A 27,691-nucleotide genomic window follows, 5' to 3' on the forward strand; every position below is an offset into this window, starting at 1 on the left:
GAAACCCGCCCAGAACCTTTCCCAGATAGGACATCACCCCAGGAAGACAGGGAAAAAAAGGGGCAGCGGACCTGGGGGCGGAGCACCCAGCCTCTTCTCGACCCAGAGAGCATCCAAGCCTCCCTCCCAAGGGAGGAGACCCCTCAGACAAGACAAAGGCTCCCCTAGCAGGAGGAGGGCCAGAGTGCGCGTGCGCGTTGCGGTCAGCGCCGCGGCCCAAGTCGTGGGAGGGAGGCGAGACCCGGGAAGGGAAGCTCAGAGAGGAGAGAGCCGAGAGGCGAGGATGGGCCGATCCTTGGAGCTCTCGCGCGCGCCTACTGGTGGCCGGAGGAGAATACGCCCGCGGAGGCCTCACGGCCCGCCCCTCCCCTCGGGAGGCTCGCGCTCCCGCTGCTCGCGCCTGCGCTGCCCGCCGGTCTCAGGAGCGCGCCCTCTTCGCTCGTGCGCGCGCTCGCAGTCTCCACCACCCACCAGCTCAGGCACCAGCAGCAGCGCCGCCGCCGCCGCCCACCTTCTGCCACCGACACCACAGCCACTTTCTCCTCTGCTTCCCTCTACTGTCCTCGCCCTCTGTCGACTATCAGGTAAGTGCGAGGCTCCGAAATCTGCCTCCCCGTCCTCCCTCCTGCACCCCCATGCCGCCTCCCCTCGCCTCAGAGATGGGTTTCATGAGGTGGGCATTGGTCGGGGGCAAAGGCGGCGGCCCCTCCTTGCGCCCTCAGCGCTCCGGCGCCTGGATTGGGGCGACTTGGAAAGGGACCCATGCAAGGGATGCACGCTCGCGCGCGCGCCCTCGTGTGTGTGTGTGTGTGTGTGTGTCCTGGGGGGGGGGTTGTCTACACGACCCGCTTCTCGCGGACCCGTCAGATGTTGTGCCCACTGGGTGGGGCGCGGATGGCGGTGATCTGGGGGAGGGGGCTGCTATGCACTCTCGAACACCGCCTTTTGCCGCAATGGGCGTATGACTGTGTGTGGGGTGGGGGTGGAGGGGAGTCCGGTGACGACCCCCGAAACCGAACCTGTAATCCAATTTCTCTGCCTCGGTTTGCCATCAGCTCTAAGGAAGGTGTTAATCGGGTTCTAGAAAAGATGACTCCCTGCCTGCCCCTCCCCGGCAGCGATTCCAGTGGGGCTTTCGCTGCCCTTGGTTTAAGGCGGTGGCCCACCCTCTCCTCGATTTCCTCCTTCAGAAACCCTCAGGGGACATTTGAGGGCTGGGAGTGGAATCGGAGAAATGGGGAGGGGTCCCGGCGCTGTCACTTTAGTCGCCCTTCCCCCTGCGCGCGCCTGGCACCGAGACGCAAGCAGCGCCGTGCCCGAGAGAAGACAGCGCGCGGATCCCAAGGTGGAGGCTCGAAAAGGCAGGGGTCACCTGGCCTTGCGATGTGGAAGGATTCGGCAGCTGCCGATCCCGGCTCGAGGGCGCGCACAGCCGCAGCCCCGCACAGACCCGCTCAAGGGCTGCAGGTGCATTTCGGGGCGGGCCCCATTCTCTGCGCTCCGCGCCGGGCGTCCGGCTTGTGCGCTCCCTGCCGGAGGCGAGGGGCTGGCGCGCAGGGCTCGCCCCTCATTGCGGCAGTGGGTGTGGACCCGGGTGGGCGAGGAGGGGGAGGGTAGGCTTTGCCTCCTCCCACTTCCACCCCTGCTTTTTTCCCCTCCGAACCGAGGTGCCATCTTTTTGCTGTGTGTCACGTCTTTACAGTACCATGCCAAGCCGGGTGGCTGGGCTTAGGAGGACAGGGCGGGGACTGTCATTAAAGGGGGGAGCGCAATTAGCGCTGAAATCTTGGCATTTTGCTGCTGCGGTCTTGAGCACCGGGGGCGTTCACCCGGAATCTTCCTCGGGGGCTCGATGCTTTGTTTGTAGGGCTTACGTGATCTGCGTTGCCAGCACTGGTTTTTGGCTTTTATTCTACGAGGGTGTTTAACCAAGGTTCCCACCCCTCCTCCCGCTTTTTGCCCCTCATTTCCGAGCCCTTTGTTAGCTCTCAGAGCTCGCCGGAGTCGAGGAACTCTAGTTAGCCTCGGGGGCACGCATGCAAAGGGCGTCTCCCCGCGCAGACCCCTCCCAGAGCCGGGCCACGCGCCAGAAAGCATCCGCGGGGCTGAAGGGGTGGGGTTCGAGGTCTCCGCGCGCCTTGCGGGTTGCCGCGAAGGGACGATGCCCCTCCCCACACCCGGAACGTCCCGGGGGCCATGCCCCACCAGCCTGCCCACCAAGGAGCACCAGTGACTCCCGGTGGGAGCTCGCAGGCGGGGCCCCGCTTCGCTTCAAGCCCTGTTGCTTCGCCAGGCAGGAGATTGTGAGGAGGGGCCGTGAGGTTTCCTCGGGTGCTGCGGGCCACACCCATTTTTATCGGGAGGACTGGGATGGGGGGCGCCGAGGGGAGGTTGTCATGGAGACCACACGCTCCCCGGGCCCTTGGGGCGTGCCCCGCCCCTTCCCAGCAGAGATGGAGAACCCTGGGACAAGCAGGGCCGCCCCTTCTGGCTCCTGGAGGACGCTGGAGGGAGACCCGCACCCCAAACCCTGAACCCGTGCCTGTTCCTAATTGGACTCCGGCGGCCGCAGCCACGCAGATAGGCATCTCTCATGTGTTTTTATTATTATAGCCGAATATTATTTTAGAACTGTGCGGGATTTTCACTTAAGATCCCGAGTTCACCGCCGCCTTGAAACCAGGAGGCGGGGGTGGGGAGGGAGGGCTAGAGAGGCGGGTACGGACCCTGGCGAACAAATCCGAGCCTCGCCCTCCTTCCATTAGCCGGAGCCTGGCCGGCTTTCTGGTTAATTCTATCGCTGGAAACTGGTGCGGGGGCGCAGTTCTGAGAGGGATGAGCATTTTAGGGGCCAAATCGTCCTCTCGAGCCGCGCAGATTGATCTGAATATTCGGGAATGACTCGGCGGGGGGTCGAGAGGCTGCACGGGGCCAAGCCGAACCTTCTCGTGGCTTCAGGATCAGAGCCTCCCTGCAGAGCTGGGCTCGGCACGGGTGGGTTGGAGAGGTTCAAGGATCAATTCGAGCATCTTCCCGGCCCCTCCCCCCAATAGAGCTGGACAGGAGATTCTGGTACCAGAGAGATCGAGGGTCTCAGAGCGGCCCTGGGAACGGGGAGCCCGCGGCCACCGCTGCTCGGGATGGACCGGGGGCAGAGAGGTCATCTCCTGTCGGTTGGGGGAAAAGGAGCGGGGCAGAGGCAAGTGCGTTTAGCTCAGTGCCGGGAACAAAGCGCAGTACGGGCATCCGCGATTTTACTCTCTTTTGAAATGTGGTGGCGGTTTGGTAGGACTCTCTGGTCGGCAAGGCCGGGGTTGGGGGGCTGTTAACGGAGGAATCCCGGGGGCCGGGGGACGGTCCTTCGTACGCGTATCGGGAAATTCCATCCCTGGCTCTGGGCGCGCTTTAACTAAACGGCTTCCTACCCGGGAACGCGAGAGATGCCCCGTTTGCGCCCACGCTCCGACGCTGAAGCTGGAGCCAGCCGCCGCGCCTGGGTTTCCCGGGCACCGATTCGAGGGCCATCGACTCCTGTCCCCGAATCTCCAGCAGGTGTGGGCTCTTTTAAGTCCCGGGAGACCCCGCTTGGCGTCAGGCGGTCCGGACCCATAACTCCATGCGCGAGTCTCCGGCTGGTCCGGGTTGGGGTGGATGGTGGGACCTGGGACAGCGACTGCCAGCCTGCTCCTCTGGGCCACCGCGCGCTCAGGCTCAACAGGACAGCTTGGAGTTTTATCTGATCCCCGGCCCTCCAACTGACAGATCCTACGACAGAAAGAGAAATGCCTTTCCTACCATAATTAATTAAGGTATTTTTTTGTGTTTTATGATGTTGCTTATGTTTACCACATAAGAATTGCTCCATCTCCAAACCTTCCCCTAAATAAATTAATAACACGCTTCTCCCAGAGCCCGCTTCAGAGTGACTCTTGAAGCTAATCAATTTCTTGACCAACATTTGCTTCTGTAACAGGTTGTGTTTACTGCAGTCACCTGGCTTGACTCTTGGCGTTCAGCGTTGGACAATTTGGGGGAGGTGTTTGTTGGTTATGCTCGTTTTGGATGAATGACAGTCTGTGACTGTCCGACCTCCTCTGCACACGCCCATCTTTGAGTGGTTTCTAATATCAGGCACAGATCCCCCAACAGGAACAAAAGAAAAGGGTTATTCCCACAAATTACAAGAAGAAAACTTACAATCAGTTTGATTCAAGAAGAGTCAGATTTATTCCAGTTGGGAAAAGAGTCCCTTCTATTGAACATGCCCTTTGACCCACATGCCCTTTGAGAGCTGTGGCAGCCTGGAGATGTGGTAGGATCGGGGTGCCCTTTGTTTAGGCTGAGTTTTCCTTCTGCCCTTTTAACATCGATTCGTGAAGCCCATTTGTTGAAAATTTTAAGAAATTGTTTTATTCTACCTTCCCTCGGCATTTATGTATATAAATGTATGTATATGATTTGGGTGGCTCCACAGCTGTGTGCATGAACATATGTTAGTTTTCAATTAGATTGTGCCTTCTATCTAGTTAATTAGTACCTTCGTTCCTCTCACCTTGAAATCAAGAATCACTCAAAAACAAATAAAAGCACCTTTAGGGGCTTAGTACAGTGCTAGACATACAATAGGTCTTTGGGCCATGCTCATTTAACACATAAATGGATAAAATGGGAAAATGCAGGTTTAAAAAGGTGGTGAAAAGAAAGCAGAATGGGAGGAGGGCTTTATTCAAGGTCATGGCATCAAGAAGTTTTGGGGACAAATCCAGTCCAGTTTGCCCCCTGCTCTGTGTCAAAATGACACCCCAAAGCTGCCTGTGCCCCTTGGTGCACCTCCACGCCCTCCCCTCCCCCACTGCTTCCCTGCCTTCTCCCTCCTGCTGCTTACGGTCCCACAGCCTGGTCCCCACTGCTCACCTCACCCTCACTGGCCAGCAGAGTGGAAAGGGGAGAGACCACACTCCACCCCCAGGGGGAGGAAGACCCTGCCCTGCCACCTTTAGCACTGCAGGTGCCCCTCCTGCAGGAGGTCAAAGGGACGGAGGTGGGAAACCCCTTTGCCTCTGCTCCTTCTTCTTCCTCCCACTTTTCATCATCCCACTTAGAGGACCCCCCCCCCAACCCCTCCACATCCCCAGAAACACCCACCTGCCCGATCACTCCTAACTTGCCAGCCTAGATGCTTCCACTAGTGACTTGGAGCTGGCATGGGAGGGCCACCTCAGCAGGTGAGAGGAAGGGAAGACCCCAGCCTCACCAACTGGGCTACAGCAGGGAGCAGAATCCAATGTTCCAGCTGGGACTCTCAGCTGTTTTCCTGTAAAACAGTGGTTCTCAAGCCCTGGGGCCACTTTAATGTCTAGAGACATTTTTTTTTTGTTTTCACAGCTGGGTAGGGGTGCTACTGGCATCTAGTGGAGAGAGGCCAGGGATGCTGCTAAACATCCTACAAGACCCAGGGTGCCTAAATGATCTGCCCCCAAATGTCACTAGTGCCAGGGTTGAGAAGCCCTGCTATAGAAACATTGTTACCCTGGCACCATCATCTTAGTGGCATCTTATGTTCATTGAGTATCTTCTTAGAGGCACTGTTCTAACTGTTCCCCAGAGATTATCTCATTCAATCCTCACAACAACCCCTTTAAGTAGCAGTTTGTATTATCTCCGTATTACATATGGGGAAACTGAAGTACAGAGAGGTTTAGTAACTCACTAAAGGTCACACAGCCAGTGAGTGGTGGAGCTGGGTGTCTGACAGGAGCCCCTGCCCCTTCTCAGCAACACATGGGCTTAATAGGCCTTTGTGGGCTAGCAGGAACCAAAGCGCTATCTATAACATTGACCCAGTGGAATATACTATTCCAAAACCACTGACTCGCATGTGAACTTTTTTTTTGTAAGAGTCTGTAATTGGAGCACAGCCTAAAGCTCGGAATTTCGGCCTTGACACATGGAACAAGAGATTTTACTCAACCTCTGTGCCTCTGTTTATAAAACAGGGAAGATATCCTGGGGACCTTAAACCTCTTCCCCCAAATCCAGGATTTCAGGACTGCTCTGTCATACAGAGGAGCAGCCAGGTCTGACTGGCTTAAAGAAGGCCGGAAATCAAGATCGGGGGGTCATGACATAGACTCAGCTATGGTCAAAATCAAATCACTGAAGTTTTAGGGACATTAGATCTCCATCTTAGGTTCTGCACCTCAGAGGCTGAAGCTTTGGCAACTGCCACTGGGACCCAGCTCGGAGCCTGTGGGTGTGAGAGGAGTTGGGCGGGCATAGGAAGGACCTCAAGCCAGAATCTCAGTCTCCCTTGGCAAAGGGGGGCCTGGGAGCTTTTCTCACTTCCTGGGGCCCGGGCTCTGCAGTAAATATTCCGTTTTACTGTGGTGTAGAGGGACAGCCTTGAATCCTCCATCCACAGGACTCACTGCCTCTCCACCCAGCTACGATTCAGCTGCTTCCCACAAGCGCCTGTGTGGGCGATCAGACACACACCACACACTCCGGACTCACTTCTGTTCCCTTGCCAAAGGGGTTGCTGTCCAAGACCTCTTTCCCTGCCTCAGGTGCCATGCTTCTGCCACCTCTGCCAGGTTCCTTCCTTGCACAGATGGCCCCCACCTGAGTGTGGGGAGGGAGCTTGAGGCCAGCTCGGGGTGGTTTTTGAGCTTTGGGGGTTCTTTGATTAGGAAACATTCTGTAGGTGTAGGAATCGGCTTCCACAAAATGCCAGCTTGAATGACCTCCAGGTGGATTATCTGAAATTGTGTTTTCTTTGTCGATATTTCTGTGCTTGCCCCATCAGGAAGACTAAGAATTAACCCCCAAGAAATGCATTTTGTGCCTCAGCTATTCAAGGAAAGTTTGTGAATGCCTGGAGGGCAGATGCTGGCTTTCCCTGGACGGGTTCCCCAGTGCAGGGCAGTGTCCTGCATGTAGACACAGTAGGTTTGGCCTAATGGTTAAGGGTGGGGCCTCGGATCAGAACTCCTGGGTGCAAATCCCAGCTCCCCTACTCACTGCAGGGCCTAAGCTGTGTTGTTTAGCCTCTTGGAGAGTTTTTTTATTGTTTGTAACTTGGGGTACCTATCTCACAGTGGCTGTGGGGTTTAAATGGGGTAGTGCTTAGCCCAGGGCTCAGCACATAATAATTGCTCGTTAAATGGCTTCTTGGGCAGCAGCCTGTGAGCAGACCCTTGTGATTGGATGAATGTGCAAACTACTGACCTTGGCAATGGAATTAGTTGGAACAGATACATTGTTACACTGAGTAGGGATCAAGATGGAAGTAGGCAGTTCTTCCTGGAAGCAGGCGCTGTTGTCTGGGTGGTAGTGGAGCCCCCGAAAATCACACACACCCATGTTTAAATGCACGCAACAGAACTCTTGCCACAGGCAAGCAGAGTGACTTGTCATTTGTTGTCCCTGCTTCTGCCCTCTTCCTTCCTGAAATCTGCTGCGTGCCAGGAATAGCCTGTGTACTGTCCACGCCAGCCTGAGCTGAACCACCCTCCCTCCCACCAGCCTGGGACTGGTGACCTGGCTTAGCAGGTGGGTTCTGAGATCTTACTAGTTTACTGATTGAATAAAAAGTGAGCACTGATGAGATTGAGAAAGTAGCAGAACTAATGGAAGACAATGGAGGAGAGATTCTACAAATGAAATAATGAAGCAGTGCTGAACTTGGTAAACTCAGAAGTAGGCTTCATGGTGGCAGCTGAGAGTCAAGAAGAAAAAATGTTAAATAAAGCAAACTCAACATGCTCTGAATCCAGGGAACACCAAGCATTCGATAACCATAGTTATATCTGAATTAATAAATCCGGTTTAAGAAGCTTTCTTATCCATGGAGTGAATACTGAGAGTCATAATACATGTTTCTTTAAAATCATTAAATCAGAAAATCAAAGGGACTTCCCTGGTGGTACAGCGATTAAGAATCCACCTTCCAATGCAGGGGACGCAGGTTCGATCCCTGGTTGGGGAACTAAGATCCCACATGCCGCGGGGCAACTGAGCCCATGCGCCACAACTACAGAGCCCACATGCTGGAGCCCGTTCTCCACAACTGGAGAGAAGCCCGCCTGCTGCAACTAAGACCCAATGCAGCAAAAAATAAATAAATAAATAAAATATTTTAAAAAAGAAAATCATAAAAAAATGATACATATGTATTTTTTTTAAATTTATTTATTTATTTATTTATTTTTGGCTGTGTTGGGTCTTCGTTTCTGTGCATGGGCTTCCTCTAGTTGCGGTGAGCGGGGGCCACTCTTCATCGCGGTGCGCAGGCCTCTCACTATCGCGGGCTCTCTTGTTGCGGAGCACAGGCTCCAGACGCGCAGGCTCAGTAGTTGTGGCTCACGGGCCCAGTTGCTCCGCGGCATGTGGGATCTTCCCAGACCAGGGCTTGAACCCGTGTCCCCTGCATTGGCAGGCGGATTCTCAACCACTGCACCACCAGGGAAGCCCTACATATATATTTTAAACATTTAAATTAACCAGATAGTTGTGCATTTATTCCTCCATCTTTTGCTGTAGGGCCCAGGCCTTCTTTTGGTGTTTGGGTCAGCTGGTTAGAATTCCTTGTCTTTTTGGCCTAAGCAACACCCATAATGCATTGTCTAGGACTTCCAGCTGGTTGGAACAAGGGCTTACTCTGTGTATAATCTGAATGCAGAGTCTCTCTAGAGTTTTACTATTTTTTTCACAGTCTTTAACATCCTATTTGACGGTTAAAAATTTACTCACCTTTATGAAGTCTCTCCAAGTATTCAACTTGATTTTCTTAGAGTCAGTGAATGATTTTCAGAATTCATCTTACATTTAACACTTGAATGTCATCAGCTTGCACTGTATTTAAGTTGTGTGACTATTGTAACAAATATGATGGACCTAGAAGCTTGGCGGTGGTAGGAGGAGGCCCTGGCTGTGGACATCAGGCCTTGTGAACCCAGCCTTGAATATTTACGCTCCTTCATTTCTGCTTCTTACGTGGTGTCAGGCAGGAGAGGGCCTGCTGTGGAGACTTTTGTGTTAAGTAAATGGTGGGCATCATCTTCCCCGCATCTCTTGCCTGTCTTCCAGGACTAGCATGGCACTTGGAATTCATTCACATAGAATCCCAACTAAAGGGGGCATTGCAAAATTCTCCCCATAAAACTCAACATAAATTTAAATTCTCTTTACCATGTTAACTCCCCTTAGTGAAGGAGTTTTAGATCAAGATCCAACAATTAAAAAGCCATTTTTAAATCAGCAAGTTAGAATTAAATCTGAAGCCATTGATAATGATGTTTCATTCATGGGCCTCCCTTTGGTCCTGTCTGCTTCACTGCTGAATCAGGCATCAAAGAGAAGAGGGACATCAATTATCTCTAGTCCCAGCTGCTGGTTTTCCTTCCAGCCTATCGCCCAGTTTTCTGGTTTTCCGGGAAGGCTGGGAGATGTTGTCTTGGGACCTAAGCCTGTAGTTCTTCTACAAAAAACCTCAGGAGGCACTTTCATCCTTGTGTCCTCCTCTTGCAGGACATTAAGGATATTAGAAGACCCCTAGGTCCATAATCGCCTGTGATGTGATCCACAGCCTAATGCCAAGAAGGAAGTGGCAGAAAGGACCAATTCATGGAATCCTAGAACTGTGCCCCTCACCCAGGATAAAGGACAGCCCTTCCTCCAGAAGTAGAACCAGAATTCTAAATTATGTGTCAACAGAACTGTCCTGGATCAAATCCAGTTCTGCCATTGATTTACAGATCATTTCAGAGGTGCTTATTTTCAGTTGTTCTTGATTGGACAGTGATACCAAACCACTGTCTTACCTCATTTCCTCTCCCATGATCTCAAAAAGAAGCTTATTGGGGACTTCCCTGGTGGCGCAGTGGTTAAGAATCCGCCTGCCAATGCAGGGGACACGGGTTCGAGCCCTGGTCCGGGAAGATCCCACATGCCACGGAGCAACTAAGCCCGTGTGCCACAACTACTGAGCCTGCGCTTTAGAGCCCGCGAGCCACAACTGCTGAGCCCACGTGCCACGACTACTGAAGCCCGCGTGCCTAGAGCCCTTGCTCCACAACAAGAGAAGCCACTGCAATGAAAAGCCCACGCATCACAACGAAGAGTACCCCCTGCTCGCTGCAACCAGAGAAAGCCCGCGCACAGCAATGAAGACCCAACGCAGCCAAAAATAAATAAATTTAAATTAAAAAAAAAAAGAGGCTTATTGGATAATTAATAGTCTAAAGGCTTAAGGACTCCCCTAGTGGTCCAGTGGTTAAGACTCCGCACTTCCAGTGTAGGGGGCACGCGTTTGATCCCTGGTCAGGGAAGTTCTGCATGTCATGTGGCACAACCAAAAAAGAAAAAAAACACTATAAAACTCTTAGAAGAAAATGCAGGATAAAAGCTTCAAAACATTGCATTCGGCAGTGATTTCTTAAATATGATACCAAAGGCACAGGCAACAAAAGAAAACATAGACAAATTAGAGCTCATGGAAATTTTAAAAATTAAAAAATAAATAAAAAATAAAGGCTTGGGGCTTCCCTGGTGGCGCAGTGGTTGAGAATCTGCCTGCCAACGCAGGGCATACGGGTTCGAGCCCTGGTCTGGGAAGATCCCACATGCCACTGAGCAGCTGGGCCCGTGAGCCACAACTACTGAGCCTGCGTGTCTGGAGCCTGTGCTCCGCAACAAGAGAGGCCGCGATAGTGAGAGGCCCGCGCACCACGATGAAGAGTGGTCCCCGCTTGCCACAACTAGAGAAAGCCCTCGCACAGAAACGAAGACCCAACACAGCAATCAATCAATAAATCAATCAATCAATAAGAACGTGAATTTCTAAAAAAAATAAAAAATAAAAATAAAGGCTTAAGTGCCCAAAAGAAGGTTACAATTTACAGAGTCTCTTTGGTTTAATATTTAAATATGAATATTCACTACCTTATTTGTTTTATGTCTGGGCTTTTTATATTGGGTTTGCTGAAAACTGGAACAGCTTTCAACTTTGGTATTGGTAATGCATCAGAATTTAAATCAATGTATGTTGATAAGCCAAGCAAAAGTTCTACATACAAATAAAATAGTTGTACATAACCTGCTACTTTGGGGCAAGGGAATAATCGTTTGGTTATTGGTATTACTTGGTAATAATGGTTTGATTCATATGAAACCTGTCCCTTTCAAAGTTGCCACTTGCCAAGAATCACCAGGAATAGCTGTTTGGAAGAGTCGCTAACTCTTCTGCCATCCATTTTCTGCCTTGTCTTTTTCCTAAGAACAGGGGAATTCTACACTGTCCCCACCCCATGGCACAGCAGTTCAGCTTCTGCTTCTGCCGTCGCCATGAGGCTGGCTTAGAAACGAAGGATTTTGCAGAACATCCCTAAACCCGCTTGAATAAAGGACTGATCATTCAGAGACTCACCTGAACCTTCTTTAAACCTGTTTAATCTTTTCACCGGGGTTAATCTTGTGGGGATAACGTGCCTCCTGGGTGTCTCTCCACTGGGTGCATTTCTTCCCTCTTTAGTTCTGAAGTCCCTCCTTTCTTAGCAGCGCAGTGAGTGATGGCTGCACTCTGTTCCCTGCAGAGTATTAATACAGACTGAATACATTGAAATAAATCCCTTTCAGTGTCACTAATGTGCTATAAATCATTATGAACCAATGTTTGATGTCTCATGGGAAATGCAGGAAAAAAATTTTTTTAACCGACAGGATTCATGTTATAAGTTGACAATCTAGGCCAAGTGAAAATCTTTTTAAAACATCTCCTGATCTGAACAATAAATCTTGCCAGCAAGACTGAATTCCAGAAGTTAGCCATCCTCTTATTTTGTGGGGCCTCTGTTATCACTCACTGCTTGGGCTTACCCAGCCCTGAATTTAATTGCAATCTTCCTGTTTACCTACCAGTTGTGGCAATAATTAAGATTTCCTGGAATTCCCTTGCGGACCAGTGGTTAGGACTCCGAGCTTTCACTGCCAAGGGCCCAGGTTCAATCCCTGGTTGGAGAACTAAGATCCCACAAGCCGTGAGGTTCAGCCAAAAAAAAAAAAAAAAAGATTTCCTGAACCTTCATTTTTCCATCTGTAAAATGGGGATTATTCAATCTTCCTTCTCAAAATGGACAATAATGTGGTCTTTCTTCTCCCTGGGTAATCACAGAACTGAAATGAAACAATCTAGGAGAATTCCTTTGGGCTTTTCAGAAAACAAGTGCGAGAGGGGTGGGGGATGCCTCCTGGGATCCACAGTTGCGCACCTGATCTGAAGTCTCTCTTGGGCTGAGCCTGGAATAGTATAGCCGCTGCTGCTACCTCTCTCCTTTAGCGCCGGCCAGACGGTGCACACTGCTTCCCAGGAGTGCGCACCCAGTCAGCTGGGCCTGAGCCCTGGATGGATAGACAGATGGCCGCAGCCAGTCTGTACTGGTCTTATCTGCCCCTTCTTTGGAGGGGAAGCCGATAGCCAGGTGCAGGACAGTGGGTGGGGTGCCTTTAGCAGGACCTCAGATGATATCCCATCCTGCCAGTGGGACTTCCTTGGCTCATACTGTGACCCTCAGAGGGAATTAATTTCCTGGGAGCCTTTCTGTTTTCTCAGGGGGTTTCAGTTTCCTCCTAATCAAACAGGGACTTGGTGCAGAATCTCATATTCTAATTATGCCCAGGGGCAGCCTCTTCCTGCCACTGTGTTTAGCACATGCCGGGAATCGATTAGGTCAAGAGTGATTAAAGTCTGGAGTTGACTTTGATGGTATAATATTCTTTTTTTTTTTTAATTTTTTCCCTTTTTTTCTTTCTTTTTTTTTTTTAATTTTTATTTATTTATTTATGGCTGTGTTGGGTCTTTGTTTCTGTGCGAGGGCTTTCTCTAGTTGTGGCAAGCGGGGGCCGCTCTTCATCACGTGCGCGGGCCTCTCACCATCGCGGCCTCTCTTGTTGCGGAGCACAGGCTCCAGACGCGCAGGCTCAGTAATTGTGGCTCTCGGGCCCAGCTGCTCCGCGGCATGTGGGATCTTCCCAGACCAGGGCTCGAACCCGTGTCCCCTGCATTGGCAGGCAGATTCTCAACCACTGCACCACCAGGGAAGCCCCGGTATGATATTCTGATGGCTGTTTGGCAGCAAGAGGCATAGTGAAGGCTCATTCATTGAATACTTGCACTTGGAATTTGAATTGAGCTGGAGCTGGGCTGCAGTCTATTTGCCTTTGCCCTGGGATTGGAGGTTTTCTCATGCAAGTGGACAGTGGGAAGTATTTCAGGGGCTGTGTGTCACCCCGCCCTGACAACAGCCCAGCAGTTCGACTGAGTGGCTGGCCTTGAGCATCAGTCCTGGGTACCTGGTGTCCCCACATCATCAACCTTTGTTTACCCTGCTCTCCGCAAAGCTGTCCTTGTTACACCATGGTCCCATCCGCTTTGGTCATTGGAACCTGCCATCCTCAAGTCCCCACGTGGCAAACCTTGGAGTCTTACACTCTTCTCCCCACCCCCCACCCCCATATCCTGGAACAGACTTAACCATCATTTTCTTCCTCCCAGATGTCACCTGGACCTGCCCCTCCCTTTCCAGTGCTTCCTCACCAGCACTAAAAGGAATGTAGGTCTTATCACTTCACCCTCGGATCATTGTGGAAACAATAATGGATTGTTCCCAAGTTCGGTTCCGAAATTGACATCCAATCCATTTTGCAGACCATTGCCAAACTCTTCTTCCCAGAGTAGCCCTGTCCTCTGCCCTGCCCCATCCAAGCATGAGCCCAAGATTGCCTTTTCTGTCCCTTGCTAAGTCACGTCCCACCTCTCGCTGCCTGCCCAAGTCCACATGCCTCGGCCTGGCCTCCCTGTCTAGTCCTACGGGTCCGGTCCCACCGCTGGCCAGCCTGCCTCTTGGCTCCTTCATAAACATCGTGCTTTTTCTGCCCCAGCTCATCCATGGTACCTTTGCTGAGAATGTCCCCTCCTCCTTCCCCTCTCCTGATCTTCCCTAACCTCTATCTCCTCTGAAAGCCTTCTCCAGCTACTGCACTCAACAAGATCCATAGATCTACACGTTTCATCTCTCAGCAGTCATCAGCACTGCAGTGGTTAACGCTTAATTGTTTTACCTGTTGCCTTTCTGTGTGTGCCCGTCTCATCTTCCCGCAGGTTGTATGCTCTCTGAGGGCAAGGCTTGTGTCTTGTGTGGCTTTCCTGCTCCCCTGGGTGTCTTGCCCAGTCACAGAGCTGAGCACGTACATAGCTCAAAATAATTCCTCTTGAATCATGAAGCTGGATACTAATAAATCAAACAGGCTGATGTCAAATGAGTTTTACCCTTTTAAATAAAGTACATTCTCCACCTCCTAGTACATGGTTCTATTGTTCTATATACTTACAATAACAAAAGTCACATTTCCTTTAATATAGTCTATAATTGTTGCTTTGCCTTACTTCATACCAACTTAACTGTTAGTCCATATTAGTTTTGCTATATGAAGATGCTGATAATAATGGTAGTAACAGGTTGCTTTTATTTTCCTAAAAACATTGCTGCATTTAACCCTCACTCCCCTACGAGGCAGGGATTATCATCCTCATTTTGCAGAAGAGCAAACTGAGATTCAGAGATTTCACAGCTGGGGAGGGAGCCAGATGGTGCCTCAGTCCAGGACCTTGTCTTGCTGCCTCCATGCCCTCAGAGCCCCCCATGTGGTTCCACCCTTCATGCCAACGGACATGTCTTTAGTGCTAATGACCGGAGAAGCCGTGCCCTCCGGCCTCGGTGATCGGGTCATATGTAACATGAGCCCGGAGAAAATATTTTAAACTGAAAGTTAGCCTCTAAACTGGGCTGCTGCTTTGTGTCACCGGTGACGGCAGAACCAAATTTAGTGTCGTGGGCAGTTCTACACTTAACAAATAGTGAAGCTCATTTTTCTGCCAGCATGAAAAATGTTCATACCTGCCGCGCTTCCATGGAGGGGTACATGGGACCTAAAGGCTGGAAAATGTGGCCCCAGAGGAGCCCTGGGGTGTAGACTCAGGGAAGATGACATTCAGGTTCCCAGGCAGTGTCTGCAGGGAGAAATTTAATTCAACGTGGGTGGTTTCCCTGGGCAGCCAAAGCAAGTCCCTGGCTGTTGGGAAAACGGGTTACAGTGGGAGGGGAGGGAGGGAGGGAGGGATTGGGGCCAAACCTGCAGCACCAAGCCCCCTGGGTACTGCCCCATCCCCCTTACTCAGCAGTCCACTTTATATCCCGAAGGTCTACACCACTGCAGTTCACGCTCTAGGACCAGGAAAAGTGACGGGGATCAGGGAAGGGAGGGACAGACAGCCATGAGGTTGAGGTTGCACATACTGCATTACTTAAAGCCGCAACCTCACCAGGCACTTTGATGGTGTTGAAATACACTTCCCATAGCCACCCTTCCATCTAACTAAAACAAGAGTCTGGTCTCAGTTCTGTTCTTACCTCCTACTTTCTCCCCCAAATTAAAAAAAAAGAAAAAATCACCAGCTATAAAGCCGAGATACCACCTGTGAGATCCTGCCCTAGTTTCTGATCTGTTGGGTTTTTTGTTTTTTGTATTTTTTGGCGGGGGCGGGCACAGGGATCGTTTCAGTCTATAAATTGTCTTCAGGGTGAGTAGTAAGTGTTTCTTCAAGAAAATTCTTAAAAGCACCGCAAACAGAAAGCTGGAGTACCTGGTGGTACTTGGCGCTGGGCACAGACCTGGTTAGCTACGTGGTTCCGGGCGGGAGCTGAGGGGTGTGGGCCCCTCTGCACACAGACCTGGATGCAAAATTAGGAGGGGGAGAGATAAATTGGGAGATTGGGATTGACATATACACACTGCTATGTATAAAATAGGTAACCAACAAGGACCTACTGTATAGCACAGGGAACTATACTCAATATCTTGTAATAACCTATAACGGAAAAGAATCTGAAAAAGAATAGATATATATGATATATATGTATATGCATAACTGAATCACTTTGCTGTACACTGCTTCCCGCCCCCACCCGACAGGGACAAAGAAAAATTTTTTTTTGAATTTATTTTATTGAAGTATAGTTGATTTACAATGTTGTGTTAATTTCTGCTGTACAGCAAAGTGATTCAGTTATACATATATACACATTCTTTTTCATATTCTTTTCCATTATGGTTTATCACAGGATATTGAATATAGTTCCCTGTGCTATACAGTAGGACCTTGTTGTTTATCCATTCTATATATAATAGTTTACAACTGCTAATCCCAAACTCCCAATCCATCCCTCCCCCACCCCCAGAAAAAGTTTTTGATGTTTTTTTTAATAGGGTAGAGACCTGGAATTGCAGTTTGAGGACTTGTGCATTATGATGAATAAATGAACAGATTGCTTTTTCCTCTTATAAAATTCTATTCAGCGTAAGACGTGTTTGGGGGATGGGCATAATTTGTGCCCCAGTGTGCTCCTGCACCCGGTAATGGGGAGCAGAGGCAGCCGCAGGTGAAGGGAGAAATCACCGAGTCTGTGCAGCCCAAGGTGGAGTCTGTGACGGCGGGGCTGTGGCCAGAGGACCTGTCTCGCCGTCACCCATGTTTCCAGGGATCCGGAAAACATGGAAGAAGGAAACAGAAGGAAACAGCTCCATCACGTTAAGGCAGCCCTAGCTAAGTAACACATCTTGCAATACAAGTTATTTTTTCCCATAACTAAAGGCTAAAAATGGTTGCTCGAATTTAAAGATAATTAGTAAATTAATTGGGTTTCTCTCTATACTACTGATTAAAATTTTCTGCTTTCACGTTAGTAGGGCCCAAAATACTATTTTGTGTTTAATTTCCACAAATTGATTCCATTTTGTCTGATTCCATTTTGAGGGGCTTCCCCGGAGATCAGGTTCCCTAATGCACCCATCTCTTGGGCGATGGTTTTTTTTGTTTTTTTGTTTTTTTAATAAATTTATTTATTTATTTATTTATTTTTGGCTGCTTTTGGTTCTTCGTTGCTGTGTGTGGCTTTCTCTAGTTGTGGTGAGCGGGGGCTACTCTTCGTTGCAGTGTGTGGGCTTCTCATTGCGGTGGCTTCTGTTGTTGCGGAGCACGGGCTCTAGGCGCATGGGCTTCAGTTGTTGTGGCACATGGGCTCAGCAGTTGTGGCTCACAGGCTCTAGAGTGCAGGCTCAGTAGTTGTGGCGCACAGGCTTAGTTGCCCAGCGGCATGTGGGATCTTCCCGGACCAGGGCTCGAACCCGTGTCCCCTGCATTGGCAGGCGGATTCTTATCCACTGTGCCACCAGGGAAGCCCTTGGGCGATGTTTTATACATCTTTGTATACTCAGTGCCTGGCACAGCACATGGCACAGAATAAACGTTCAGTAATTGTTTAGTGAGTGATTAAATGGATGAATAAGTGAATTCAACACTGATTAAAACTTCAAGATTTCTCTTAGAAAGACTTGAGAACTGCGAATTCCCCGGCAGTTCAGTGGTTAGGACTCTGTGCTTTCACTGCCGAGGCCAGGGTTCAATCCCTGGTTGGGGAGCTAAGATTCCACAAGCCACGCTGCGTGGCCAAAAAAAAAAAGACTTGCGAACAGAAAGGGAGACAGGTGTGTAACTTGTATATTTGTTCATCCTTCTACCCTCCTGAAGGATGGAGGGCTACACGTCTGCATTTGGAGTTTTGAGTGCTAAAAGTAGAAATACATGTATTCTTTGCTGTAATCTTTTGAAAAGTTAAGCCTTTAGATTGTCCTGGAGACCAGAATGCCACCGTAAATCATGAGCCCTACTTCAGAGACAAAGATCTTGATGGCCAGGCCTGGTCCCTGTGAATGTATCAGGAAGGGCAGTGAGCAAGTTCCAGGCAAACCATTTTTTTTTTTTCTTTTAATTGGAGTATAGTTGATTTGCAATGTTGTGTTAGTTGCAGCTGTTCAACAAAGTGAATCAGTTATACATATGCATATATCCACTCTATTTTTAGATTCTTTTCAGGCAAACCATTTAAATCCCAGCCATTTCATGAGTGGCTCAGGCCCAGGTAGGGCTGTCAGAATTAGCAAATTAAGACACAGGATCCCTAGTTAAATTTGGATTTCAGATAAACAATAATTTTTTTTTAAAGTGTAGTAGGCTACATAATGCTCCCCCCCCCAACCCTGAGATATCAGATCGTAGTCTCCAGAACCTGTGAATATGACCTTATTTGGGAAAAGGATCTTTGCAGATATGATTAAATTAAGGATCTTGAAATGAGATTCCTGTATTATCTGGGTCCTAAATGCAATCACATGTGTCTTATAAGAGCCAGACAGAGAGAGATGAAAAACATGGGAGAGAAGATGATGTAATGATGGAGGCGGAGATGAGAGTGATATGGATGCCTGGAGCCACCAGAAGCTACAAGAAGCAAGCAAAGGATTTCCTCCTAGAGCTTCTGGAGGGAGCATGGCCCTGCCAACACCTTGCTTTCAGCCCAGTGACACTGAGTGTGGACTTCTGGCCTCTAGACCTACGAGTGACTAAATATCTGTTATTTTAAGCCACTCAGTTTGTGATAATTTGTTAACAGTAGCCACAGGAAACCAATACAATTAAATATGTATCATGCAATATTTGGGACACACACTCAAAAAATTATTTGTTGTTTATCTGAAATTAAATTTGAACTAGGCATCCTGTATTTGATGTGGCAATCCTAATTCCCAGGACCAAAGAAAGGGGCTTTTGAATTTGCAAGAAAGCTGGTTGAGCCTGTCAGGAAGTGTACCTCCTTATGCTAGGAGTCTTTGTAAACACAGTCCAACTGAACCAATTTGAACTTTACTAACTACCCTCTGGACAAAAGATGGGGGCAATTAGACAGGTGTTAATGATTTATTTTTTCAGCAGTCATTTGAGCACTTCCCATAAAACAGAAGCTCTGTGTAAGGGTGGAGGAGTTAGCCATTAATCCAGTACATCTAGGCTAAGTTACAAACCATTCCAGCTACATCACATGAAAAATGGCCATTAGCAGAGCCTGAGTGATGCCGCAGTGCATTGCTGATACTTGAGCTGCCCCTGGGAATCTTGTACCCTTTCACTGTTGGATGGTGGGGCCCGAGCCGAACAGCTGGGTAAATCCCAGTTGCTGAAGGAGAGGACTTCACGGCAGACCTGAAATGGAGGGAGGGGGCAGATGTTGCAGGAATGAGCTAGCTCTGGATTCCCAGGAGGAGCTCTCAATGGAAGTAGATGCAAAATGTCTCCATTGTGTCTCGTGGCATCACACCCTAACATGAGTTAAAGACAAACTGGCCCGTTCTCCCATGCAGAGAAGGCTGCCACGCCCAGGCCGGGACATCTCTCTTCAGAGGCTCAGACTCAGGCTCAAGGCGGGGCTGAAAGTCGCAGCTTTCCCTGCTGGGCTACTGAGGGCTTCTCTCGCTTACCATTGGGCTCTCTGAAACATGGACAGTCCCTGGACCCTCGGGCTTTTAATGATGCTCCCAGAATCCACAGTGTTAGAGCTTCAAGGGACCTTGGGTCATCCAGAACTGGCAGGCGGTCCTAGGACACCCCAGAATTGCCCCCAGATGCTTTACCATGCCTCGGAAAAGAGAAAAGCAAGTAGTTTACAGGAGAAAAAAAAAAGTGTGGGGGGGTACTAAACATGAAAAAGATGCTTGACCTGGCCCACAGTTAAGGGACTGCTGATCAAACCACAGTAAGATGCCACTGTTACATGGATGAGATGGCCAAGATCCGGAGGGGTGGTAACCCTTGGCTGGCCGGGGTGTGCTGTCGGTGGGAGTGGAAAACCACCACTTCTGGAGAGAAGATTGACCAGATGCCCTTTGGCAGAGCACCACTGCTTCTGAGAATTTTCTGTGCGAGCAAAGGCTTATATATGGGGGTTCACTGGGGAATTATCTGTTATGCAAAAGTCTGGAAAGAGTCGGTATGGAACTGGCTAAATAAACTGTGGTCCCTGGAGAAATGCACTAGGTCCATAGTCGTGGCTCTGGCTGCTCCCTCAGATACCTTGTTAAGCGGGGAGCAAGGTAGGCATCATGTGTTACCATCTGTGTAAAAGGCGGGAGCGTACATGTGAATGAGTCATGCATATGGAGCCTGACACTGGAAGGAAAGGCGAAAATCAGGTTTTGATGGCAGTTTCTGGGGGGAGAAATTGTGGGTGGGGGCAGGAGACGCCATTTTCACTCTGTACTCTTTTATCTTGTGTACATATTACCTTTTTAAAAAAAATTAATTAATTTATTTTTATTTTTTTGGCTGCATTGTGTCTTCATTGCTGTATGTGGGCTTTCTCTAGTTGCGGCGAGCAGGGGCTACTCTTCATTGTGGTGCGCGGGCTTCTCATTGCGGTGGCTTCTCTTGTTGCGGAGCACGGGCTGTAGGCGTGCGGGCTTCTGTAGTTGTGGCACGTGGGCTCAACAGTTGTGGCACACGGGCTTAGCTGCTCCGCGGCATGTGGGATCTTCCCAGACCAGGGCTCGAACCCATGTCCCCTGCATTGGCAGGCGGATTCTTAACCACTGTGCCACCAGGGAAGCCCCCATATTACCTTTTTTAAAGATAAATTTATATATACGCTCAGGCCCTAGCTCACTTCAAAAGGATAAGCATATCTGGAAGAAGGTTCTTTGAGAGCCTCCCCAGGTGTTGCATGACAACCCCTGGTGGAGAAGCTCTGATCTGGCCTCACCCTCATTTCCCAGAGGGGCGGAAGCTCTGTTACCTGGCCTGCTAGCCTGAGCACTGCATGCCTCAGACAGGGGAGCCTTCCAGATACGCCGGAGGAATAGGACTTAGCAAGAGGACATGCACAGTGTGTATATAAAATGTGTAATGGAACACAAGAGAGCACCTTCTAGAATGCTCCCTTGGGAGCAGAGGAAGACAGGGGAAGGTGGGCTACTGTGTTATGTAAGTGTCTAATCCTTGTCGTGGTTTGTGACAACCCAGACTAGCCCCATGAGCCACCCTGGTCCCCAGAGTGCCTGGTGACCTGTGTTGCAAGTGAGACCCCCGTGGACGAGTTCCGAGGCCGGGCTGCATGATGTGCCACTTTACAATGTTAATGCCCAATCCTTTTATCTCAAAAACAACCTCAATGTTATTTTTTCTCTTAGTGCTTCATACAGATGATCTCATTTCATCCTCCCAGCCACTCCAGACTGGGTGGCACTTCCTGTTGGGAAAGGGAAGTAACGGAAGCTGCCATCCCAGAACCTCAGCAGTGGGACAGGGTGAGGGGTTCCTGCTCCCAGCCCTGCTGTGGGGCAGGAGCCTGTCTCTTCTGGAGTAACTTCCGTGGTGCAGGTTCCAGAGTCCCTCCAGAACCCCCTCATTCCCTGAAGGATGTAGGGCACAGCCCCTGCTATTTGGGGACACCTGCCACGCCCAGAGAAGCAACAATGCACTGCTGGTCTTCTCTTTCAGACACAGAACTGCAGTCCTCAGGGACGTTCCAGCCAATCCTCTGAGGGCCTCGTTTCAGTTTTAATTATCATGTTGTCCCATTGGCTCTCTCCAGAGAGGCCGACGGGCGTGGCCACGGCTAGAATGTAAGTTTCCTGAGCCCAAGGCCTGAGCATCTCCTACTGTTTGTTAGTTAAGGGTCACTCTGCCTGGCCTGTGGGACCCAGACCTCCCAGTACCATGGAGGGGGAAGAACCCCCAGAGCCCACCCAATCCCACCTCCCAGCCACCATGCAAACCTCCTTCTCTGCCTTCCTGACAGAGTCACCCCAGCTTCCTTGTGATGGCAGCTCACGGCCTGACAAGGGGGCTGGGAGGGAGGAGAAAGAAGGGGCCAGAGAGGAAGATAAAAGTGTTGGGAGCAGCCCCCAAACGGGTGACATCCTTAGAATGAATCACCACCTTCCTTTCAACTCTTTCTTCTCCTGTCAGGACCTCCCTTCCCCCATACTTCCCCGCTTTCTAAAGTTATACTGAGAAAAATCCACAGAGGTGCCAGCACAAGGTGATAAGGACCACAAATTTGGCATTTTAACAGATGCCAGAGCCACTTGAGAAATGAGGACACAGCCCAGAGAGGTAAAGTGACCTCCCCAGAGTCACACAGTGAGTTCATGGCAAAGCTGGGCTAGCCCAGGTCTCCTTCCTCCCCACACAGATGCCCTCCCATGCCCCATCTCGCCTCCTTCCCCAGAGAGGGACCCTCAGACCCACCTGGCCAGTGGAGCCGACCCATGGTGGAGGCCTGACCAGGAAGCACCAACATTTGAGATCCCAGCAAGTGAAGGTGAAGCCTCTCAGATGATGGAGGCCAGTCTCTGGGACACATGATCTGATTTACAGATGCGTCCCTTGAGCAGCAGCTTTCCAGAACATTCCCACTTTCTTCCATACTGAAAAGACCTCTTATCCTGCAGTGTCCTGCTGGTCTCCTCCCAAGGATCCCTTGTTTCACTGATTTTGACAAATCATTTCACTTCACAGCAAGTGTGAGACCTGCCTCCGAGGGATCACATGAACCTGTGTTGAGTAACCAACTCTGAAGCCAAGTATTTACCCCTCAGAGGAGCAGGGGCGGGAGCTAGAGTGGGTATTATGCCTGGACGTGCCCTCAAGGCGAAAAATAAAACAAAAGCAAAAACAACAACGAAAAGACGTCTCACAAAGATTGGCTCTGAGTCACGGTTAAGAGACCTTTCACTAAAGCAGCCAGGCTGAATTGTCTTCACTCCTTTCGAAAGGAGAAGCATACACCCTGCTTAAAAAGAAATGCTGATTTTCCTAGAGAACGTCCACCATTCCTGGAGGATGCATGGGTGTCCCTAGTGGAATAGCCTTCCCCTCCGGCTGCTTATATAACAGATGCAACATTTGTTGCTGGAAAATATCAATTAGGTTAATGAGGTTTTCCTGCCCACAGAAATGAAGCAGTTCCCAACAATGGACATGCTGTATGGGAAAGAAGGGCAGAACTGCCAAGCCATTTGGCCCACCCATGGGGTGAACCCCAAAGCCCTTCATTTTTCTGTCCCCTTTGGTTATTTCCCTCCTTGCTGTCTCCTGGAACCATCTTCCTTTCCAAAGTCAGCCCATCCCACTATTAGCACAAAAGCTGCTAAGGGGGCTCCTCAATGGTCATCTCTCCCTGCACCTGCCTGGCCTATTCTTAGCCACTCAAACAATTTTCCCCAAGTGTTGTTTTAATCATTATATTGTTACCATGTCATACTTAAGTAATGGACATGAGATGCAATTTACCCACCTCTCCCTGCCATCCTGGATTGTGGATGAGATGTGGTGGGAAGGGCCCAGGCCTTGGAGGAGGGCTGACAGGGGTTGACTCTTGGCTGCTCCCTCCTAGCTGTGTGACCTTGGGTAAGTAGCTCGACCTCTCTGAGCCCGGTTCCTCATCTGAAATATGGGAATAGTAGCACCTCTGTTTCAGGGCTGCTGTAAGGAGTGGTGGTGATGTCTGTAAAGCACAGAGCACAGTGAGTGAATGGCCCTTAGTTACACTACTGAACAACCACCATGGTAACCAGTCATCACGGTGGACCCATAGGTAGCGACCTGGAAACATGCCCCTGCTTTGATAAGCTTTTAGAAGGCGGTTGTAGAACTGAATGGGGGTTACAGAAGTCTCTCACTTTTTACTTTCCACACTTGCATTTTTTCTTAAATTCAATAGGTCTGTATTTCTTTTGTGTGTGTGCGTCGAGGAATTTTTTTAATATTACATAAGTAATACGTGACTAGATTCTCATCAGAAATTCAGACAGCAGCATGAATTTTATTTATTTTCTTAAAAAAAAATTTTTTACTTATTTATTTATTTTGGCTGTGCCGGGTCTTAGTTGCAGCACATGGGATCTTCAGTTGCGGCGTGCAGACTTCTTAGTTGCAGCATGCATGTGGGATCTAGTTCCCTGACCAGGGATCGAACCTGGGCCCCCTGCATTGGGAGCACGGAGTCTTACCCACTGGACCACCAGGGAAGTACCATGAATTACTTTTATAATCAGGAAAAAAGAAACAAATAACATTTGGAGAAAATTCATCTCATCAACTCCACTTTCCACCCTTCTGATGTTATAAGTCTTTACTCCTCCTTCCACCTGGCCCGGGGGTGCCTCCCCAGGAGATGTTTCTTCCCAGGTAGATTGTGTTTCCTCTTACATCCAGCATGCCAGGACTCACAGAACAGGAGGAAGGAAAGGGTGCCCTCCTCCCAGGGCACTCTCACCCCTGCCGAGGCCAGAGGCCTCATCCCGGCCCCTCACCTGCCGCTACCTGTGAAGGATCCCGAGGTTTCCTCAGAGCCGGTGCAGAGAGCTCTGCTTACAGTTAGTTCCCGTGGCTGCACCCACAAACGACCTTGTAGGAAACAGTGGGCTCGTCACCGGGCTGGCTCTCATTACTCTGCCTGGTTCGCATTTCTTTCCTCCCCCTCCGCACCTTCCCCCACGGCTGGGCTCAACTGGGGGCAGGTGGGGCTTAAAGCTCAGAGGAGTTTAAAGGGGCTCAAGATGGGCCCGGCAGCTCAGAGCCACTAAGGTCTATCTCAGACACACGCTGTGTTACTAGGCTTTGGTGGGCTGGCCTGGGCACCTGGCTGCCTTAGACAGAAGAACCTTCTAGATGAGCTGTAGGCAGAGAACGCAGGAGCCGGGAATGTTTTCCTGGGCTCCGTGTGCACCTGTGATGTGCTGGGCAGCACACTTGCTTTGTACAGATCCTAGGCCTCGGGTTCCTTTTTCTTTTTCTTTTTTTTATGTGGAGGGATGGATTTGGCTTTTCTCCCAACCCTCTGCTCCGCTGTCACCTGTCTGGTACTTGAAGCTGTTGACCAGCTGCCTGGCCAGAGTTGGCAGTGACGATGGGAACAGAACAGTGATGGCTGGCATGCTCCTGCTTCATCTCCTTTCATCACTCTATCGCCTATTGAGTTTGCAGATTCTACCTCCATTTTTTCACCTGGGGAAACCGAGGCTCAGAGCGGCTAGGTAACCTTCCCACACGGTCCCTCAGCTCTCCGGGGCCACACTCAGCGGCTCAGCCTGGAGGACCCTCCAGCCCGAGCATTGCTTCCCCAAGGGGCCTCCTCTCCCCAAGCTGTGGACCTCCTGCCTGCCTGACGGCTCCATCATCCTGCCCTCTTTCAGTGGCTCAGATCTGGCCCTGGACCCTCCCCTGTCCCACAGGGATACCAGACTGGAGCACCCTGGCAAAGCAGGGGGTGGCTGCCCAGTGCCTGGGAATCCCACAGACACGCCCTCCTCAGTCAGCCGCTAACTCGCAGGGATCGCGGCTGAAGTCTCCGAGGCAGTGGGGGTGGCTCTGCAGGAGCGCTAGCGGCAGAGCTGAGCAGTTCTGTCCACAGCTGACTGGCTACCCAGGGCCCGCATCACGTCCCGCCCCTCGTCTGGCATTTAGCACCTGGCACACCGCGGGTACTTAATGATAATTAAATTCAGAATGAACTCAGGAAGGCCAGCATGTGGTAAATGTATGCATCTTTGCACAATTGTTATACAGCATGATGAACAAGCCATTAACAGTTCATCAGGAATAAAAATGAATGTGGGAAAAATCTGATCGCAAAGATTTGTACTCCTTCCTCCCCTCCCCAGACTTTTAAATGAAAGTTTAGGGATAATTGCTCTTCCGTTGTTCTTGTAGCAGGATTTATCATGAAAAGAATTGGGACTAAAACCTTTATGCACTTCTCCGTGTAGATTTGGGCAGAAATTTGGAGTGTTTCTCACTGGTGAGGGCCGTTGCAGAGCAGGCTGTGGAAAGTTTTCTGGAATGGGCTGTCAACATCCCTTGCCGAAAAATTCTCTTCTCCAGACCCAGATCCCGTGGCCTGGCAGCCATCTTGGGGGTGTGTCCCGCAAGACAATGTGGGTCAGAGCACCTCTCAGCCCAGAATGCCGCAGCCCCTCTTTGCCTTAACGACCCCATCAGGACAGCTTGCCCTGGAGGAAGCTTGGTGCCCAGCCTGGGGTCACCAGGCATGGAGGAAAAGCTGAGGGGGTTCGTGCGTTGCTTAGTTAAATGGGTGACAACGAATCACTTGTTACTAAGGGACAAGGAGCAAAGAACCCAGACAAGCATCCTGTCACCAAATGCCAACGTTGGGGGGGCCTGGGGAGGCCTCCAGGCAATGATAGTGTCTTGTGGACCCATCGTAGCCAGATCATTCCAACTTTTCAAGATACATCAGAAGTTGTTCTTCAATCAAATATCCCTATTTTCAAGTGTGGCTTACTAATTTAGCAGCTTTAAACTCTGTAATATACTCCTGGGCTGTTGGTCTGGTTTAAACTCTATCTGGAGGAATTCAAGCCAGACAGCACTTCCTGGGGTGGGGATTTTGAGACCTTGGGGAAAAGGGGTATGGTGTGTCTTTGGGGTATTCTGGTGCCAGCCAGCTGGAAGTAAGGGGCAGGGGCTAGAAGATTCCTCAGGGAGGTTCAAAGCACCTAGCCCATGACCCTCAGCAAGTGTTTTTTGACCGATGGACACTCCCTGAGTCCTCTGTCTGGCGCTATATAATGGCAACTCTAGGCAGGTCTGTGACTCTCATTCCAAAGACCTAATATTTTGCTCTTTGAGGATTCCTTTCATCTGATGCCTGTTGGTTGCCATCTTTTAACTTTTAAGGTTAAGGGATGTTTTATCAAAATTCCCAGCCAAAGTGTCCAGACAAATTATACCGTAAAATGTGAGAAGGTCCAATGTGTCCGTTTGGATGCCTGCTGTGTGCCGGGTACCAGGCTACTTGGGAGCCACTCAGTCCTGGCCCGTGAGAAGTTCAGAGTCTAGCTAGGGTACACACACACGTATACACCCACACACTCACACTCACACACACTGTGGTTTGTTTTTTTAATTAATTAATTAATTTATTTTTATTTTTTTATTTTTTGGGTGTGTTGGGTCTTCGTTTCTGTGCGAGGGCTTTCTCTAGTTGTGGCAGGCGGGGGCCACTCTTCATCGCGGTGCGCGGGCCTCTCACTATCGCGGCCTCTCTTGTTGCGGAGCACAGGCTCCAGAGGCGCACGCTCAGTAGTTGTGGCTCACGGGCCTAGTTGCTCCGCGGCATGTGGGATCTTCCCAGACCAGGGCTCGAACCCGTGTCCCCTGCATTAGCAGGCAGATTCTCAACCACTGCGCCACCAGGGAAGCCCTGCATTGGGTCTTTGTCGCCGTGCTCGCGCTTCCTCTAGCTGCGGCGAGCGGGGGCTACTCTTTGTTGAGGTGCACAGGCTTCTCATTGCGGTGGCTTCTCTTGTTGCGGAGCACGGGCTCTAGGCGCATGGGCTTCAGTAGTTGTGGCATGCGGGCTTTAGAGCGCAGGCTCAGTAGTTGTGGAACATGGTCTTAGTTGCTCCGCGGCATGTGGGATCTTCCCGGACCAGGTCTCGAACCCGTGTCCCCTGAATTGGCAGGCAGATTCTTAACCATTGCGCCACCAGGGAAGCCCAACCAGTGTGATTTGACAGTTTAATTTGTTTTCTGTTGTGGGCAAAAGGTCCTTAAGTGTTGGAGGGATACTGGGATTTGGTAGTCTTAGGAAGGACCCCCAGGGGTCAAGGTGCCTATTTGTGCCTCCCTCACCTAAAGTAACTTCTCCTTGTCTGTACAGTGGGTATAAATTATACCCTTCCCAGTCATTGGGCCTGCCCCATGTAAGGTGCGTAATAAAGC

General features: G+C 50.2%; 1 protein-coding gene across 8 annotated transcripts in view; it reads left to right on the forward strand.

Moving 5' to 3' along the window:
* Positions 1 to 428: 428 nt before the first annotated feature.
* MAPT (microtubule associated protein tau) overlaps positions 429 to 27,691 on the forward strand; it is a 108,024-nt gene continuing 80,761 nt past the window's right edge. For all 8 annotated transcript variants that reach the window (XM_061174614.1, XM_061174607.1, XM_061174608.1 and 5 more), the window contains exon 1: positions 429 to 584. The gene's annotated coding sequence lies outside the window, so the exon portion shown is untranslated. The remainder of the gene's footprint in view (positions 585 to 27,691) is intronic.

Source organism: Eubalaena glacialis, chromosome 19, assembly GCF_028564815.1.
Source record: "Eubalaena glacialis isolate mEubGla1 chromosome 19, mEubGla1.1.hap2.+ XY, whole genome shotgun sequence".
Classification (NCBI taxonomy): Eukaryota; Metazoa; Chordata; class Mammalia; order Artiodactyla; family Balaenidae; genus Eubalaena; species Eubalaena glacialis.